The 19,940-nt window shown below is 35.3% G+C and overlaps 1 pseudogene across 1 annotated transcript; it reads right to left on the bottom strand.

Annotated features, from left to right (window-relative positions):
• Positions 1-7,022: 7,022 nt before the first annotated feature.
• On the bottom strand, positions 7,023-16,709 carry LOC143555220 (zinc protease PQQL-like; annotated as a pseudogene). Its single transcript, XR_013139168.1, has 18 exons — positions 16,469-16,709; positions 13,940-14,172; positions 13,602-13,727; positions 13,008-13,145; positions 12,799-12,933; positions 12,423-12,679; positions 12,200-12,337; positions 12,047-12,116; positions 11,727-11,940; positions 11,503-11,608; positions 10,633-10,866; positions 10,362-10,526; positions 10,144-10,293; positions 9,957-10,048; positions 9,769-9,862; positions 8,614-8,694; positions 8,010-8,180; positions 7,023-7,674 (listed from the first exon to the last, which is right to left on the bottom strand). The product of XR_013139168.1 is annotated as a zinc protease PQQL-like (transcript).
• Positions 16,710-19,940: the final 3,231 nt, after the last annotated feature.

Genomic DNA, 19,940 nt, shown 5'->3' on the forward strand with positions numbered 1-19,940 from the left:
TCTGTTCATGTGATCGTCCGGGTCAGATATGCCATCGTAAGTGCCTATGTTGGACATCTGTTTGGCACTCTTTGGAGCGATTGCTTCCGCAATGTCCCTTGCAAATTTGGACGTTCCCGCATTCGCAACAGTTGGTCTGAAAGTTTTGGAGAAGTCACGTGGGTTACCCCCCGTGTTCTTTGGTTCGAAGGTTTCATCGAAATTTCTTCTCGAGTGGAAGTCTGTTTCTTCACGCTTCCCTTTAGCCTTATGACGTGGGTTTGCGTCACTGTCAGATTCTTCCCAATCTTCATCCACATACTCGCAATCATTGCTCATGTTGAGCTGTTGTCGAGTGCTTCCGAATTGGTCATTGGCCTGTTGGAATGAACGTAAACGTTCGTCCAACTCGGCTTGGAATTCTTTCTGACATGCTTCCGCCTAAGCTTTAACTTGTTCTGGTGTTTGTCGGGGAAGTCTCGTATGTTGTCTCCCCAACTGGGTATCAATGAGTCCCAGGAGAGGATTGTTTACTGCACTTGCCCCGGCTTGGGTAACCGGGGTAGTGTTCGTAACAATCGTGTATTCACCGGTGTTCCCCCCAGTAGCTGGGGTTGTGGTTACCGGAGTTTCTTGGTTACACGGTGGCTTTGGCATCGGAGTAACTTTAACCATCTTTCCAGAAGTTTGAAAAAAACTGAGAAAAAGAAGAATAAGTTCTAACTTAATGCACGGATGGCGCCAATGAAAAAACACTATATTTGTGACAGAGATTATACTTTTTGTTTATTTTGGTTATATAATATTTCATCTCAAATATTCTGAATACATAAGTTTTATTTGAACAAAAAAAAGTTACTTTATAAACTTAATATTATAAGAATTATATATTTAATTAGTTAATTACTTACAAAATTCGAATAATACTAAAAATTGTTTGGTAAGCTAACAATACAATTATCCATTTTGGACAATTATCAATCTATCCATTAATTATATGAAAGTAGCAAAAGTGTGGTCCCTGAATTCGTAATTCATGTACTTATAGTAATGCGTCTACCCACAACCTACGCTACATGCAAATGCTTTCAATGAAATTGAAAGCTACTTGTATAGTTTAAGATAGTTAAACGATCCGTGACGAAACCTATAAATAAGTTGACATGATTGTACCGTGTACGATTGACATAAATATATAAAAATATCATGTTTTAGTGAAGAGTTTTGTGATATTATAAAAGAAGGTGGTACTATTATCTACTAATGACTTCAAGTGGAGGCTAATAATCATCTAGCGTGATGATCCACCATGTCTCTTGAAGAGTTCTCAAGAACTCATCAAGGTGAAATCCGGTATGAGAGTGAAAACTATTAATCATAAACTGATTAACAACAAATCATTCCAATATCATGCCCTATTTTATACGCGTCATAGGGTATCTGTACCAAGAGGGTGTTTGGGATTACATATTTTACCCTGCTTATAACTTGTAACTTTTTTAAAAAGTCATAAGGTATTTGGCAAAATTAAATGTTGTGAAGGGAATAAGTTATAAGTTACACTTTTATAACTTATTACTTAGGACTTATGCCAGTAAGATATAAAAAGGTTGAAATAAGTAATCTCAAACAGCCCCTAAACATTGACCTTCCCTCTATGGTGGGTACGCACCACATTCCTTTTGCCTATTTGCCACGTGTCTTTGTTGATCCATTTTCTTATAACCGTTTTTATTCTTCTAGAGGGTAAATCGTCTACCCTCTAGTACATCGTAAGGTGTCATGCGTCTTCACCTCTTAGCTATTTTATTTTAATACTGAATTAAAATATGATTGTATTTTATTCTAACAATAACAAGATATAAATGCATTAATGAATTTAAACCTTTAGATGGTTTGATTATGCTAAGTCATGTTAATTTCAAGATTCAAAATTTCCATTGGATGATTAAGCTGTGTTAGTTATAAATGTTTTGTTGGGTTATCATATCATAAAATGAAATAATGAAAAACATTACTCTTGGTCTTGTGGTGTATCATGCTTTGGTCTTTTTAAAATGAAATAATGAAAAACATTAATCTTGGTCTTGTAGTGTATCATGCTTTGGTTCTTTTTAAAGTTGACTGCCTTTATCAACCACTCACCCACATACTGTGTGTGGGAGGCACCCCATACTCAGGTGCATGTGCATTTTGACTTTAGAGCATGGAGGTTAGCTGCAAGTACCCATACAGTTAGAAATTTGATATCTTTCTTTCAAGTGAATTTAGAACATGCAGATTAGCCGACATCCATACAGTATTGCAATGCCTCCTTGCACAACTTTTAGTTTTAATATAAAGAAGAATTACCATCTAAGAAAAGTATCACATTTTTTTACTGATCAGTGTTGAATTTACCACTACAGATATGAAAGCATGTAAAAAAACACACTTTGATTTTTGTGACTATTATTACCTGTACGAAAAATACAATATCTACATAAAAATGACACATTTAAAGATAGATTAGGTGGGACTCAGACTAGCCGGTAACTATTGTTACTGACGGGACAATCACCCCACGGTAACTTCTGATTCCTCGGCTCCATACGAACTTGTTGAGCTTCACATCAACTCTTACGTCTGTCGTCCCCATTGCATTCTGTGCAAACTTCTTGATCTCCTTAATGGCCTTTGGTGCCTTCTTCTTGAAGGTGCTGCAAAACATAACAAAAATGAAAACTTTCAAAACCTCATGAATGTATTTTGTTATGACAAAAAAATAACAATTATATAATTGATTCCTTAACATCTTGCAAATTAAACACAAACCAATTACAACTCGTATGTATAATACAGAGAATTAAGAACAAACACACGAGTAAAAATTAACAATTCATCTTACAACAACATGCAAATGAAACACAAATTAGTTACAGTTTAGTTATATAAAATTTGGGCTAGTTAAGATTAACTAACATGTGCAACAAACTTTATGCTGTCAACACTTCTACATATTTATTTATATTTAAACAAGTATGTACAAATTATAAGGTGATCGCTTACAAAGGCACACATACCTCCATTCAATCTTTGTTGATCCACGAAGGTTGAGTCATGGGTCAACAAAAATTGTAGAGTGGTATGTGTTTCTTTTAAAGCGGTTACCTTGCAAAATGGTCATTGTTAGAGTAAATAAATATAAAAAAATTGAAATTACTAGTACATAAAACAAGTAAAACGGAAAAAGTGTTTCTACATTATACAACAATACAAACAATATGTCAGAAAATTAACCACTGAAGGATTAAAAACATACAGGTTAATGACACATTGAGTAAATAAAGCTTTGGGAAACAATTGAACATATAAAAGCAAATGTGTTACCATCCATGAAGACGCTTGTGGAGGTTGATGGTGTACTCTCTGGAGACAACCTCTTGTTTTCTTCCTTTAGTTTTCTCCATAACTTTTACTACTCTCTTACCTGCAGAGCAAATTAATAATAATAAAATCAGTACAGTATTATTAATACAATTATGCAAGTAATAATATACCTGGGTTGAGGAGTTGAAGCAGAGAGAGAAGATGAAAACAGAGGCGTTGAAATGAAGAGGTGGGAATAAAAACCCTAATTAGAGGGGGCTAGGGTTTCCTTTTACTTTGGGCTTTAATTGGGTCAAACAAAAAGGCTCTAAGGCCCAAAGACAATACTTCGTATGGTCAATTCAACTAAAGGTGCACAAAATACCTGGTCAAAACCCGATCCGATCCAGACCTTATCCGAAACCCGAAAAAACCCTGAAAAACCCGGTTAAATATCCAACTATATCTGGAACCGTTTCCAACTTGACCCGATTTTGACTTTTATCAACCATACCCAAAATCGGTTTCTTAAAATACCCGATTTGTGCACTTCTATGATCAATTTAGGATTTAATAATCCTTTTCTTTTTTTTTTCAAATTTTCAAAACAAACTTTAATAATGTTAAAACTTGGGTTTAATAAATATGAGGTGAAAGTGTATCTTTTAACAAATTCAATAGCCAAAATATAGTTTTGATTTTAACAAAATTTACCGATAACTTTTCGCTTTTTGTGAAAGTTAAAATGATTCATTTATAATATTGTTATTTTTTTTTAACAACCATTTGGATCATTGACGACTCATTGAACATCTCAACTCTTGGTTTAAAAAAGCACGCCAGAGGCGACCTAAGGCGAGGGCCTCTTCGCTTTAGGATAGTCAAGGCGAGCAATGTTTAAAAGGCGAGCATGAGGCGAGATTTTTAGGCAAAAAGCGACCTAAGACGAAGTTGAGGCGTTCGTCTTTTGTACACAAGTGGTTTTTAAGCTTCTAAATGTTGTAAAATATGCTTTTTAGGATGTATGTATAGGTAGGTTAAGTCATATTTAATGGTTAAATATAACTACATTATTGGTCGGGATGCTAAAAACCCATGATATATACATATATAAAAATTATATAAGTGCGTTCGTCTCGTGTAAAAAAACTCTTGCTTTTGCGCCTAGCGCTTCATGCTTCTGTTTTAATCCATGTCGCTTTTCATCTAAGGGTGTTCTTCGGGTTTGTTTTTCGGGTTTCGGGTTTTTCAAGTTAGGTTCTTCGGGTTTCAAAGTTTTAAATCTTAACCCGAAACCCAACCCGAATCTCTCACGGGTTTTTCGGGTTCGGGTAATTTGGGTTGGGTTAATCGGGTTTCGAGTATTCTTAGAAAACAAAAAAAAAGTAAAATACTACAATGATAAAATTAAAAAAACATATTATTCTTTACTCGTAAACAAAATAATCAAATAATAAACCAGCATAACTTGATAAAACAATCCAAAGAAGAGTAAAACTAACTTGAATCACAAACATCTTCAATCGAACGTGATTCGGTTGTTCGATTTCGGTTGTTATTAGCAATAAAAGGAAAACATAAATTAACAATAAACAACCGATCTATAATAGTTGTAATGACAACAATCGATTAAGATGAGGTTCTGATGATGTCAGTAGCTAAGAGTAAGCCTATTATACCTAAAAATATATTTAATTTCAATACTAAAAGTTTATTCGGGTTGACCCGAAACTTATAAATCAAACCCAAGAACCAACCCGAATGACTTCGGTTTGGGTTCGGGTTAGTCTTTTCTCGGGTTTGGGTTTTTCGGGTGGTGTTAGTTCGGGTTCGTGTACATGTGTTCTCGGGTTGGGTTTCGGGTTTCGGGTAAAAGTGACAACCCTATTTTCATCGCCTCTAGTTTTCTAAAACCAAGATCTCAACATCTTCATTTCATATTCAAAAGGTATTGTAGTGGCGCCATGGGAATATATTGGTGCTGAATAAATAAGGTGGAAGAATAAGGTAACATTTATGCCATTTAATTGAAAAATTGTTACAAAAATGCAATTTATAAATAAATAAAGTTGGAATGAGTTTTCTTAGATTCTTTTCTCATTAGTGAAAAGGAAGGAGGATAGAAACCAAGAGAATCATGGAGGAAGAACAACAAAGAAAATAGTTGGGGATATCCTATCTAATCGTATGCTGGAATTATTCTTATGATGTGTTATTATTAACAACTATGAGATAAAACTATATATATCATCAATAGTGAATGGATTTAACGAATTAAAGAATAAAAGCATATCATCAACATCCAACATGAATAGAAATCGTCGGTGTAATAATCTCTGACTAAAAGTAGAAGTCGTTGACATTATTTTTCATGATTAAGCTACCGTTCACATAGTTTAATTTCATGTACTTTAATACTTGTTTTAACTTTATCATCAAGGTTTTTGTTGGTTTAGTACTGCGACAAGAAAGCTAATTTTAACACGCATATCAATATATGGATGAGTAATTGCAAATAAGTTACGAAGTCATGTCATATATGTATTTTATTGTATAATAAATAACATAGTTTAAAGAATTATTCACAATATCAACGTCCCACCATGCATAGTTAGGTTGAATGGTGTCATCGGTAGATAGATAGAACATCTAATATATTTGTAGAACCAAGAACTTGTCAAAACATGTTGATAGACCCGCATGACGCATTGCATACGTGGTAATATGTTGTTTTTCAGTTATTAACATTTGCTTAAGAGAAAAGTAATCAAGCAAATTCCTAAAGCATGGTATCCTCATGAAATTAGAAGTTCCATGATTTGCCCGCCCACACTTTATTGTGCATTGGATTTGTCAGTGAAATGTATTTTTGGATGATGGAAGACGAAGCTTAGTTGACATGTGTCTTTTTAGTGGCTTTGCGTTTTCAAATGAATCCTCGTATTCGTTGACATCACATGTTTTGATTGATGATCATCGTCATCCTATGGACACATTGTTTAAGATCCCAGATCGTTGTTGCATGCCCAAATTAATAAATTGTATATGATAAAATACTTATAAAAGCCGTCTGACATTGTTTTGACGTTGATTGGTCATTTTTAATCTACCAAGATAAAGATTACGGAAATTTGAAGACACGTGAAAAAATAAGGAATATGAAAAGTATATGGAACGAAAAGCGGAAGAAAACCATAATATAATATTAACTTGATATGTGAAAATGTAGTTACTACATCATTTTGTGACATGTATTAGTATGACTTATATAGAGGATTGGTTTCTGCTACACTAGAGAGATGCCCCCACTATGTGACAATAATCGCATACGCTTCACACTAGAGATCATGTAACATGTTATTTATTTTATCTAGTCGCCAACATCTTTTCGTTTACACATATTTTCTTAATTCAAAAAAGAACAGAAGGAGGCACGATTCATTTAATAAGATCCAAAATTAAAATAGCACTAAAAAGATCTATCTTAATAAAATAAGATGTTAGAAAGCATTTATATACACTTCACGTTTTCATTTACTGCTTAGACAGCCTCCAACGCTAAGTTTGTAACCCATATGTGGCTGATGTCGCACACTGCATGTGGGGAGGGCAGCGTTATGGAGAAGCTGCACTTGGGGTTCCATTCATAGCTATGCGCAGCCTTAATAATTAAGTCAGCGAATATATAAACCAAATTAACCACTTATACTTATACTATACTAGGCTAACATAATACAAAACCACGTGTCAAATGGTCAATGGAATAAAAGCTGAAGGCCATACGGTGTTGGAGATGCACACAATGTGAATGCCAGAAGAGATGACCTAACTGGTCCAGGTCCAAGCGCACAGCCGTTTTGAAGCCTGAGTGCCTGACCCAAAACTATTTAACAAACCCTGTAAGTGGACGGCTTAGGACTGGTCACAGCTCATTCAGGGGCTCGGTCCTGAGCCACAATCGATTAGCTTTGTGGTGGTGAACAATCAGGCTACATTTCATTTAAAGTAATGACAATGAATAAAGTCTATAAACATCAACTAACAAAATCAGCAACAATAGCTTCAAGTCTAGGGATTTTAATAATCTCCTAGCACCAAGGGATTTGAATGTAGTAAATGAACACTAAAACATTCACTAAAACATTCTTTTTTCATAAATCTAGTGACAACTTCACCTCTAAAGTCTGCCATGTATCTTTTATCTAATTTCCAGATGTGGCCAATTAACGTTCAAAATTTCTAGGTTCGAGCAAGCACTCAAAAACTGACTCATGATTTTGATGAAGTTCGTGAATATCTCCAGTTGCAGAAAGCCAAAACAATCAGACCAGCAAATCCGAATTGAACCTGCAACCGCAAAATGAATTGTTTGTCAATAAAGTTAAAGAAATGGAACCACAATTTGACCCTCCAGGAGGCATTTTTTGATATTTTAAGCTTGCTACCAAATTAACCCAATATTCTTAGCTCATAGATTTCCTTGGCTAAAATAAATTTTAATCTTTCCAATGAAAATAACCTCAAATCAAGTTATCAACCCATTAATAAGTAAATAGGTCTAAATTTCCCCTTCTAGTTCTACATTATTAATAGATGAAAAAACAGAAGGACTGCATACGAAGTTTTAAAAGTTGGTCTGTAGACACGTAACATAGTTAGTATGGTAACATTTTTTAACTTACCTTTGCATTGGTGACGATTGACTTTAGCAATGGAAAACGAGAATCCTGAGGCATCAAAATTACTACTGTGTACTGTCTTTTACAAGGGAAAGGTAAAATCTTCTGCAGTGCTTGTTGAGCTGTCGATGGTTTTAAGATTTTCCTAACATCTGAGCGACTGACATCTTGAACCTGCATAAAAGTTTATCACTAATTATTAGTATGAAAAGCTGAATCTTTAACATGCATGCAATATCTTTCTGGGATTTGTAGCGAAAATTCATTTAAAACAAGACACATGCAGTTATGCAAGAACACATTCCTCAACCAACCAGGCTTAAAACAAGAATAAATAAACTGTATGTAAGTAAATTCATAGAAATTAATCATTTAAGTGTCAACTGTATTATCAGTAATTGCAATAAGTCATAAGCAAATTCATTTCATCTAATCATTTAAGTTCAAATGACAACTTTTCAACTTTTAGCAAGCAACGAATTGGCGGAGCATTTGAGGGATAAAAAAAACAGGCTTGTTTCAAAATTAGATAAACAAGGAGCAAAAAACAGAATTTCAAGCACCACATCAGCAACATTGATTAAACAGTGTGAACACACAAACTCACCGCGAAAGAGGCGCCAACATCCCCAGAATAGATCCGAGATTGATAACTGTGCAATATCCGATCAAGCCACCAATAGTTCTCCTGAACAAGCACATTATTAGCACCACATATGTTCAGTTTTCACAACCATAAAAGAAAAGTGATTTTCTATAATTGAGGAAACAAGCAGAAGTTCTAGAATCCATCACTGCTTAGGTTTGAAATTGATAAATAAGGGTGGCAACATGGACAGGTCAGATCGCAGGTCAAAATGCATACCATTTAGTACATGTCAGGGCAAACATTGTCTTATTATAATAATTATTATTTTTTTAGATTGTACAAATATGTAATATGTTAAATATGATTATACAAGAATAGAACTGTATTTTTTATAATATTAATCTACACACTTTACAATAAAGCATACTAGAGAATTTTTCGAATTTGAGATGACTTCCAATCTGTTTGACACGCCAGACCCATATTCCTTTTTAGGTCAATCTTTTACCTTCGCCCATTTGATTCATTACAAATAGAATACATAGCTTATAATTAAAGAAAAACAGAAACACCAGCTGAGTATATCTGGTAGCCAGACATCATAGCAGAAATCAATGTATGGAATTAATTTAACTATGGCCAAGGAATACTACAAATGAATCATAGGCACAAACCTGTCCATGTTTGAAACGGAGAACCTGAATTATTTTTGCTTGCTCAAAAAACCAATGAAGTGAACGTCCTCATGGAAAATGATATCACAACATTTAACAACAGAGGTCACAAGTAAGGTGTAGAGTGGGTGGGTCAAACAGTTGGGTAACGAGTCTAAAGTCTAAACAGGTAAGTTTTGGACCAGATCAGGTTAGGTTGGGTTGACCTAAAACTCTTTTGTCCAAATTTTTTACTTATAACTAGTCTGTTAATTGTCAAATATAAATTTACAAAAGTGCATTATTTAAGTAATTTTATAACTTAATGTAATAAATGATGTAAATACTTTTGTGCATTAAAAGTACATGCTGGCTTTCTTTTATCTCGTTTAACCTATTTGGCCTGTTTTCTTTTAAGTTTCTCTTCAATTTTACCCGTTGGACCCATATAAACATAACTAAAATCGACTCATCGTAAACAAATGGGTCAAAATTGCCACAATTTCTAATAAAAGGTAAATAAGGCAAGTACCATTTTCTCATTCTTTAACTCGACAGGGAAGCATAACTGGACAGAACACTGCGCTTCCACCATGGGGCTACGGACAACTTCTCTGCAAACAAAACCATACACTAAATTAACATTTTGTTGTTATTAAAGGGGAAAAAAAACATTACGAGTGCATATTTTTAGAAGAAAAAAAAAACCTAATTATGGTAGTGGGGAAAGTAAATGGCAAGCCTTTGAGGTCATCACGGTTGTATTTTAGAATTGGTTCAGATGGTCTTGGAATTCCACCCTGCATAAGAAGTCCAGAAAACATTTCACATTGGCATAATCATATTTCCAAGTTCTAAGTAAAGGATAAAAATGTTACGCAACATGTCAACTCACCAAATATTGTAATATCAAGGGCCTTGCAATAGTAGGATCAATATTCCCAACGATCACAACACTGAATGTTGAAGGGTCCTTGAAACATTTGTTGAAATATTCACAGGCTTTAAATGGGTCGACTTTTCGAAGGTCACTAATTCTTGTTGGCTGTGAGAAAAGAAAGAATCATTAGATGTACTTGACAAACCATAACTTATATAAAAACTAAAACTTACTCTGAAAAAGTAAGAATTCCCATAATTAAGCTCCCTCACACGATTTGCAAAGACTGTATACGGGTCTCTTTCCTGAGCATTAACAGACTCTTCTGACATTTGCATCACAATTTTTATGTCTTCTTCACCCGGTATTACTTCTGTTGCAAAAAGTTGGTAGACCAGCTGGCAGGAAGCATAAAAAAAAGGTTAATAATTTTTTTTATAATGATGATCTTATTATAACAGGAGAATTTATTAACTAGTAGCATTTGTGATTATTTTAACAAACCTCCAAAGCAGTTTCCAAGTCTGTCGGTGAGCAATCACCATAGAAAGTTCGCATGTATGCTCCAAGCTTTGTACCAATTTCAGCTCTCTTACCAGCAAGCATATCCATCAGTATTGATGGTCTATAACCGAATACACCAATTTCTCCAGCAATGGTGGACCCCATTGAACATGAGATGTATTCACTTTCTGGAAGTTCAGATAAACCGCCATATGCGTATCCTGTGAATAAAACCTGTTCAAATCGAACATATCAATCACATAAACACCATCATGAAAAAAGGCAATCTAACATGTTAATCAGTGATGTAAATCTAATTTGAAGCTAAAATGTGTGAGTGTTTCAGAAAGCAGAGATTTAATAGTTGATGCATATTTTATGGATATAACTTTCATAAAGAGCTTAAGATCAACACTAGTCACTGTCCTATATTTGAAACAAGTGATCATAATACTCTAGTAGCAAGAGGCAAATCACAAAACAACTCTACAAGCACTGGATATAACTTTTTGAAAATGTTGAAAACTATCATACAAATGAACATGACTATATACAATTGTTATTAACTATCATATCATTAAGATCTGGTTTTGGATAATTGGTTAATTTTAAAGAGCTAAATACAGGTGCCAGTCCATCAACGAAAGTAAGCATAACAAACGTGTCACAACTGACCAATATATGTCACTTGAAGAGAGTAATAACAAATAGCATCCAGCTAATACAAAGTACCAACATGTAATACCTTAAGAAAGAAAAATCTAAGACTACCGACATGTGGTTCAAAAGTATAATATATTCACTGTCTCAATAAATAACAAATGTGCAGATAGTAAGTCTTACAACTAATATTGGGAGCATGAAACAGACCTGGTCTTCAAGGAAGTCTGTGCACTTATAGCAGACACGCATGCCATTTGACAGGATCAGCTCAGTTGCTCCAATATTAGGATATTCAGACTCTTCCACTACATTCCTGCAACAGAAAAAAGATGAAGGATGTTAAGTTACCATAAAATATCATTAATGACAGACAAACATCGACCTGAACCAAGCGCTTAGCAAATATATTAAGACGTATTCTGCATGAATACCCAGGGTTTGGCTTTAAAGTAACAATCTCTTCAGGAATATGATCTTCATCCCAAGGAGAAATACTGCCATCTTCTTCTAGAGAATTTATCTTTAACACAACACTTTTGAGATTGTCCACCGTTGCAGCAGCTCGAGGCTCGATTGCCTTTATAACACAACTGTGTGTAGTATGAAAATTCTCTGAATATTTGGATACTTCAGATGCAGATATATCTACAACATCAAAAAGTAATAAAGTAAAGCCATCATTTTTTACTAATCTCTACAACTTTATAGCAAGAACATTCAAAACCAGAAATTAATGACATTAACAACTTACGAGGTAATATAGTTTTCTGAAGCTGTGCCTCGTACTCAATCCCAACAACAGGTTCCTTACGAAGAAAATGCTAAAAAGTAGAAGACAAGAATTAGACAATGGAAAAAGATAACCAAATATGAAGATAATGATTCAAAGGTACTGCTGAAATACATGTAGGTATTCCTCCCGTAAACTGGTTGATTGCACTTGGTCACGCTCCAAATAAGCAGATTCGATTTCAGACATCATAGTTGCACGCGCAACAGATATTTCCCGCTCAGAAAAGCCATGTAACCGAACCCTAGCAATCTGAAAGAAAATACATCAGTGAATCAAAAAGAAGAAAAAAAAACACTAGTGAAAAGACGCTTGAAGATGAACATGAAAATCAAACCTCTGTTAGCATTGATTCCAAGGCAATAAGAGTTCCTTTTTCTTTACAAGATGAAGTCATTATAAAGGCCTTAATTGGCTGAACAACAACATCTGCAGCAACAGAGCATGAAAAGTAAGGCGGGTCCTTCTTGCGTGATATTTTAAAGAACCGTTGGTTCATTGAGTGATAAAACATGGCTTCAACAAGTAAATCCCGTAATCCTTTACGGTTCTTAGTTCAGTTACTGGTGATTTGCAGCTGATCATGACTGCTGACTGCAACAAGTAGAACAAGGAATTATGTTTACATAATATGGTGCTACTCATACACCAATAACCATAATCTATATTAGCTATATACAGATTTATTACATTGGAGACTGTAGAACACTAACCCCAGCAGCTTCAGATTCCACAAAACATGAAATACGAGGCTCCTCGTGAGATGGGACTAGAAATCTAGGTATATCCAGGTCATTAGTGGCTGAAACTTTACTACCAAAGTGGGTCTTTATTAATTCAACAACACTCTGCTAGAGAGAAAGGGATTAACTGTTGATATCATATGGCGATAATTGTATGCAAGCATTTATATTATTCTGACCTTCGTATCAGAAAAGTCTCCAACAGCAATAACAGCCATGTTCTGCAAATAATACCATTTTTTGTAGAATCGTTTTACAATCTCAGGAGAAACTGTCCGGATCACTTTCTCCAATCCAATTGGTAAGCGCTCAGCATACTGCAATTGATAAATTTAAAAATGTATAATGAACCTAAAACAGCACTTGGAGCAAGAAATAGATGTAACTACGACCAATTACTAATTTACTACCATAAAATGATAAAAATACTAAAACTCCCAGCAGTAACAAGCATGTCCATAAAGTATATTAGCTCTATAAGAGATGGCAGGAAAAATGTTCATACATGAAAAATCTATTAATCTGTCTACATACATATGTGTGCATCTCAATATTTCAAAGTATATCTGAGCCCATGAGACTATGAGAAGCTATTGACGAAAGTGCTTTAGCGCATACCACTGTGAGGTTTGTCCATCATTTTAAAAAAGATCTAATTAGTGATAAATAATGTGAGGAAAAAGATGAATATGTGGGTGTGTAATCTCATTGCAGATTATTAAAAATAAAAAAAGATTAAAAGACTTCTTCAGTTAATAGTACAGACTACAGACCTTTGAGCCTTCCATCATCAAAAGCCAATGTGCATCCTGCATCCTGCCATTGGCGTTCCTGTTTGCTCTGTACTCTTCCATAACAGCACCTCTTTCCTTTTCCAAATCCTCTGCTGATACTCGAATCTGCACACAGTAAAAATATGAGGCACTGAAAACAATAACAATGATTTAATAATCTAAATCACATATAAGTATTCTTATAATCAACCAAAGATTTGTATACGTTTGTATTATTGTAAAGACTAGAGTTGCAGATAGAAGATACATATAGAGTAAAATGTTATACCCTCTAGTCGAGTATAATATTGTAAAGTACATATAGTCTAATATCTTACCTCTGAACTAAACTCTAGCTTGAGATAAGAGCTCAGGTTTGTCAACAGGAACAAACAACTCATAAACTGTCTCATCAGCTGATGTAACTGCATTCTGACAAGCACCAAACTCAGCTCCAATGCTTTCAAGAAATTTGACAATATCATGATTTGTGTATTTCTTAGTGGCACTGAAGGCAAGATGTTCAACTATGTGGGCAACTCCTCGTTCTTCTTCCTCTTCCAAAACTGAACTGTCATTGTATTAAGATAATCGGTTACTAAAAAAAAAAAAAAATCTAATAAGAAATCATGATGTGGACGATCTAAATCAAGTTGATAACCGATACATAAAAAATTAATAATTAGTGCTAATTTTAACACTTTCATGTTGGATGTGACGCCGAAGAGAAATTTAATATGCCATGACACTAATAAACATTATTTTTCATAATAATAATAATAATAATAATAATAATAATAATAATAATAATAATAGGAGTTAAACGAGTTTGTTCATATCGTGTGTTTTGTGTTTGATTTTGGGGCCTGATTTCCAACACGCAATAAAGTAATATGTCAACCAGCATCATTTGATTTTTGTAGCAGTTCATATTCTGTTTCTTTTAAATAGCCTAATCACTGTAAGTGATAATGTGTTGAGAATCTTTCAAGTCATAGCTATATACAGAGTTTAGACTAAAGCAGCTAAGAACAGCCTTTTTTTTCAAGCCCTATATTATAAGTGCATGTGACATGCATCTTTTCCCAGTTTGGATGCCTTCAAAACTTTTGACCATTTATTTGACAGCTACTGTCCAGCAACCAAAGCAACTAGTCTACTAACTGTCATCCTCACACTTTACCAACCAACATATTAAATTATTACAGTTTACTTGTAACTTAAACAGCAACTAACAACATTGTTTTCAAATACATAAAAAGCTATGGTAGAATAAGGCCTTAAACTCAATCATTCACCAGAGAAAATCAACAACGAAATCTTACACGATAGCAATAGAAACACAAAAAAAAAGTCAAAACGCAACTTTTAGACTACAAAAAAAGATAAGCTTCTTTAAGTAAACATTATGTTATAAGTTATAACGCATCACATAACTATATGGAATGGGCCTGCAGTTATAAGTTTATAACAGTTTCGACAAATGCATAACCAAATCTTACTAGATACAAACCGAAACCAAAAGTTAATCAATAATCCTTATTCCCCTGCAAATCCACATTAAAAACTTATTAACATCTATGAGATAAACACAAATTGAAGTCAAAATTAAGCTATATAATCAATACTTTGTTCTGATAAATGCAGATGTTATGTTACAAATGTTATAACAGATATTAGTCTATTACTGTAAACAAATTGAAACTAACACAACAGGAAGTAAATCGATCAGATATGCACCAATTCATGCTGAAACCTAACAATTATACAGTACAATTGGCCAATTAACAAAATTAAGGTATAACAAGTAATGCGAATAGAATAATAATGTCTCATACACTATAGGGATGGTGAAGAAACACTAAGTGACCCCGGCAGATTACGGATAATCTGGGGGTTAAGTAGATGTTTCCCACGAGGGTTAGGTCCGGCAAAGATGGTTATTCTTCTGATGACCTGCAAAACAGACACCGTGAGCTCGTCACTGAGAAGGGGGTACCTCCTTGTGACCACCCTCCGGCGTGAGAATCAGACTAGATTGCTCTGAATATGTGTATATTAAGAGAAATAGCTAGAGCAGATATATGATGGTATAAGATATGATATAAGATATAAGATGATCATACCGTTCCAAGGTGTTGGAGTATTTATAGCCGAAGGTAGGTTTCCAAGCAGGTACAGCCAGCTGTATAATATTCCTTTTCTACCAACTGTGGGCTACGCACGTGCCATGCTGGTGGTTGGTGGGTAGGCAGTGGCTGATAGTGACATGGCCGGCCGTGTACTATTCCTTTTCCACCAACTGCAGGCTATGTACGTGCCACGACAAGGGTTGGTGAGTAGGCAGCGGCTGATAGTGACATTAAGTACTAGAGCGTGCTCCTCGTCGTACTGTTGTCAGTGAGCTGTCGCTGCTTTGGTCAGATCTTGTCTATTTTGTCCATACCTTGGCAGGTATAGTACAAAAGATCCTCCAGAAGCGTACGGACTGGCTCATTTGGGCGGGAGTATTCCCGGCTTGCTCATTCCTTCTTCAGGTGACATTACTGAATTATTGAGAGTTAGTGCCTTGTGCGTGTAACCTTGCTATTAGTGCGGGTAGCCTCCGCTGATGGCTTGTATCCGCAGCTGCGGGAACAGGCGGGGTACTTCACCATTGGGAGGCTTTTCCTGCGGGAACAGCTGGCGTATGCGCGTAAGCTCTTCATCTCTCTGAGCATGGTGGGTCCTGTGGAACCAGTTGGTCTTTGCGCAGACGTCCCTCTTCAAGGTGAGTCTTGCGGGTCCAACTGGGCGGGACCTACCTCTTCAGATGGTGAGAAGAGATATATTTTACATCCCAGGGTATAATGTTAATAATAATTTACCCAACTTTGACGGCGAGTGCGAGTGCGGCTCTCATTTTAGGTTTGGAATTCAAGCGGACGTAGTAACTGAGTCCGTTGTCGAGAGCTTACCGTAGTCCGCTCCGTACGGAACGTCAGAAAGCAGTTGTTCGTAATTCAATTCCACCATTTTGAGTGACCTAAATCTGTGCTTCTTCACTATCTCCGATGACGTTTCTGCCGGTAACAAATCCATCACTAATTAATTTATTTTACAAACAAAATTACACAATTTCTATCACAGAAGAAGAAGAAGATCCCTTTGGTTTTGGTTTTTATATGGCAGTCAAGTATGGCCACGTCACACTCTGCTTTTTCGTTTTGGTCAACCAATTAACAATACATCCGTCAAGTCATCATTTAAATGATATTATTGAGGCCTTTGTCACGGGCATGAGTTGTCTCACGCCTCGCGGTGCGTATAATATTATGGAACCCTTGTTTTATCGTCGTAACGTTTTATACTATTTTAGAAAATTCATTATTTATATGTATAGGACATGTGTATGACTCGTTAACATCATGGATATAGCATTTGTGACTTTACGAATTACGATTGTGTATGATATGTAAGTGGTGTGTGGTTATCATGTTACTAGTGTGCATATCCACACTTCGTTAAGACCCGCAAAATGAAAAATGTTAGGTGTGAAGTCTTGACGGTCATTTTAGTCATGCAAGTAATGAACATACGTTAGATCATAAAATAGGGCATTTGTCACATGTATGTGTTGTCTGACATGTTATATGGTTCGTATAACATTATGGCCCGCGTGACTTATCATTATGACGCCGCATACTACCTTGTATAATGCATTATCGCTATGTTTAAGATATGTGTGATCCATTATCATCATGTATAAAGTTTGTAAGACCATACAACGTGTATGATGTGTGAGTGGTGTATGGTTATTATGTTAGCGGTGTGCATATGGGAACTTCTTTAATACTCGACCTATATACGACATATAGGTGGGTGTCCCTCCAAAATGGGTTAATAAAGTCTATACGTTGCATATAGACATTTTTTTCGTATCATTAAATAATTTAATAAAAAAGTCTCTTTTTTTGTATTGTTAACTTTTGTCAAGAATGTAAACGAAATCTTATTGCTTTCAACCATAAAAGATACCAAATACTTAATTGCTTGTTCTTGTTATACATAAGAATCAACACTAGAACAGAAAAGTGTGATTGCCAAACTAATTGAAAGAACAAGGAAAATTATTAATTAACAGAGTTGTAAATCCAGAAGATAGTGAGAGAGAGTTGTTGTGTGTTGTGCATCGTACAGCAAAACAGGAACCCTAATTATAACAGGAGACAACCACCGACACTAGGAGCCTTCCTATAAAACTGAAGTTATAATTATTTTAACACCACCCCCCCTCAATTTTATATCCAAATATGTTAAACAAACCCAAGTTTTGTAACATAATGACATGCTGACTTACCAAGAGTCCTTTGGTAAACATGTCAGCCAATTGCTTGTCATATCTTATAGACACGGTCTTAATTACGCTTGATGATATTCTTTCTCGCGGGAAAAACAAGTCAACCTCAAAATGTTTTGTTCGATTGTGAAAAACAGTGTTTGCAGCTATAGATATAGCTGCATTATTATCGCAATGTAAGGATACGGGAAGATCAACATTGACCTTTAACTCTTTCAACACATTCTTGATCTAAATAATTTCTTCAGTACAAGCACACATGGCCCAGTATTCAGCTTCTGCGGATGACCGGGATACAGTTAATTGCTTCTTGCTTTTCCAAGACACTAGTGACTTGTAAGGCCCCGATACCGGTGCCTCACTTTAACGTTGGATTTACTCATAAACACAGTTTCAAATATCAGAGTTAATTAAAACTTTACGCGGAATATAAAACTTTCATAAATATTACTCAATAATTCATAATTTGTCTTAAAACATAACTTGAAACGTGTCTTTCAGTTCAAACATTAACAAATAAATCTTCATATGCTAACTTCTTTATTCATCTGCCATGTGTCTCCCATCAAGCCAGCTGTCTCACCCTACTCACCCGCATGCATACTAAAAGTCAGCTATGCTGAGTGAGTTCTAGTTAATCATACAACATACAATCAGTTCACATTCTTGCACACATGCCCGAAGGGGTGTACATTATTCATACTTTACTTTTACATGCATATATATCCATACTGTCTAAAGAGCCTTCCACTCTATAACCTCACAGATATTATAAGGGTCTAGTCCCCAACATCACAGATATTATTAGGATCTGGTCCCTATCATCACAGATATTATTAGGGTATGGTCCCTATCCTCACAGATATTATTAGGGTCTGGTCCCTTTGTTTCGTGCCCCTGTACCATACATGTCTATACGTACTATCCTTGACGATACGTGCAATATCCGAAGATCGTTCACGAACTGTCAACATATCTCACATACATCATTCATACATCGTATATATATGTACATACGTCATTCATACATCATACGTACATCATACATACGTCATTCATACATCGTATGTATCAATCATATCTTTAACTACTACCCGGCGATACATACAATATCCGAATATTGTTCACGCACCGTCAAGTAATCATCATACATAAATCATACGAGGCATACACTTACCACTTAAGGTAAGTGTATTAACTATCACATCGAGTATGCACACAGCCCCGAAAACATAAAAAGGAAGTGGGGCTAGAAACTCACCTGAACGCGATTTCATTCACCGTTTATAGTTAATCATTTCTTGAGCCGAGCACGACTAACTGTATAATAATACATATATTAAATACGGTTCTAGCTCTTCTTATCATCTACTTAATTAATCTCACGTATCTAAGCCGGTTTTACTTCATTGAATCATTACCTGTTAGTAAATCGTTACTCGTTAACCTTCAAAGGTATCTTTCATAATTAAATAAAGTCCAATGGTCATTTAGTAATTATCTCATTCTTCATTAAGTCTAGGGACTGTTCTGTCATTTATCAAACTTCTAATCGTTACTTGATTCTTAACGAACTGGCTTATCTTAGCGAACTGGTTCTTATAACGAATTGAACCCTTTAACGAACTGGTTATTAAACGAATCAGTTCACGTAGCGAATCAGTCCAAGTAACGAATCAGTCCATGCAACGAATTGGACCTTCCAATTTGTTATCTCCTTTAACGAATGACTGCAATGGATCAAGGGTAATTCGTCATCCTTTTTCCCTTAACGAATCGAAGACAAACTAAAGCTAGTTCGTTATGTTTCTTCTAACGAATCAACTAGCGAATTACCTCTAGTTCATTAACTTCCCGTTAACGAACTAGGGTTAGGTCAGAGAATGTCAGAACATTCTCTGACGTTCCCTTATCCCCGTACCATTTCCGGCGCCGTCGCCGAAAAAAAGAGTTTTGACTCGTTTTTCACCGTTTTTGGCCTCGTTCGATCCAGATCTGAG

This window comes from Bidens hawaiensis, unplaced genomic scaffold (genome assembly GCF_021521415.1).
Source record: "Bidens hawaiensis isolate Kalapana, Puna unplaced genomic scaffold, B.hawaiensis_p1.1 tig00018026_1, whole genome shotgun sequence".
NCBI lineage: Eukaryota > Viridiplantae > Streptophyta > Magnoliopsida > Asterales > Asteraceae > Bidens > Bidens hawaiensis.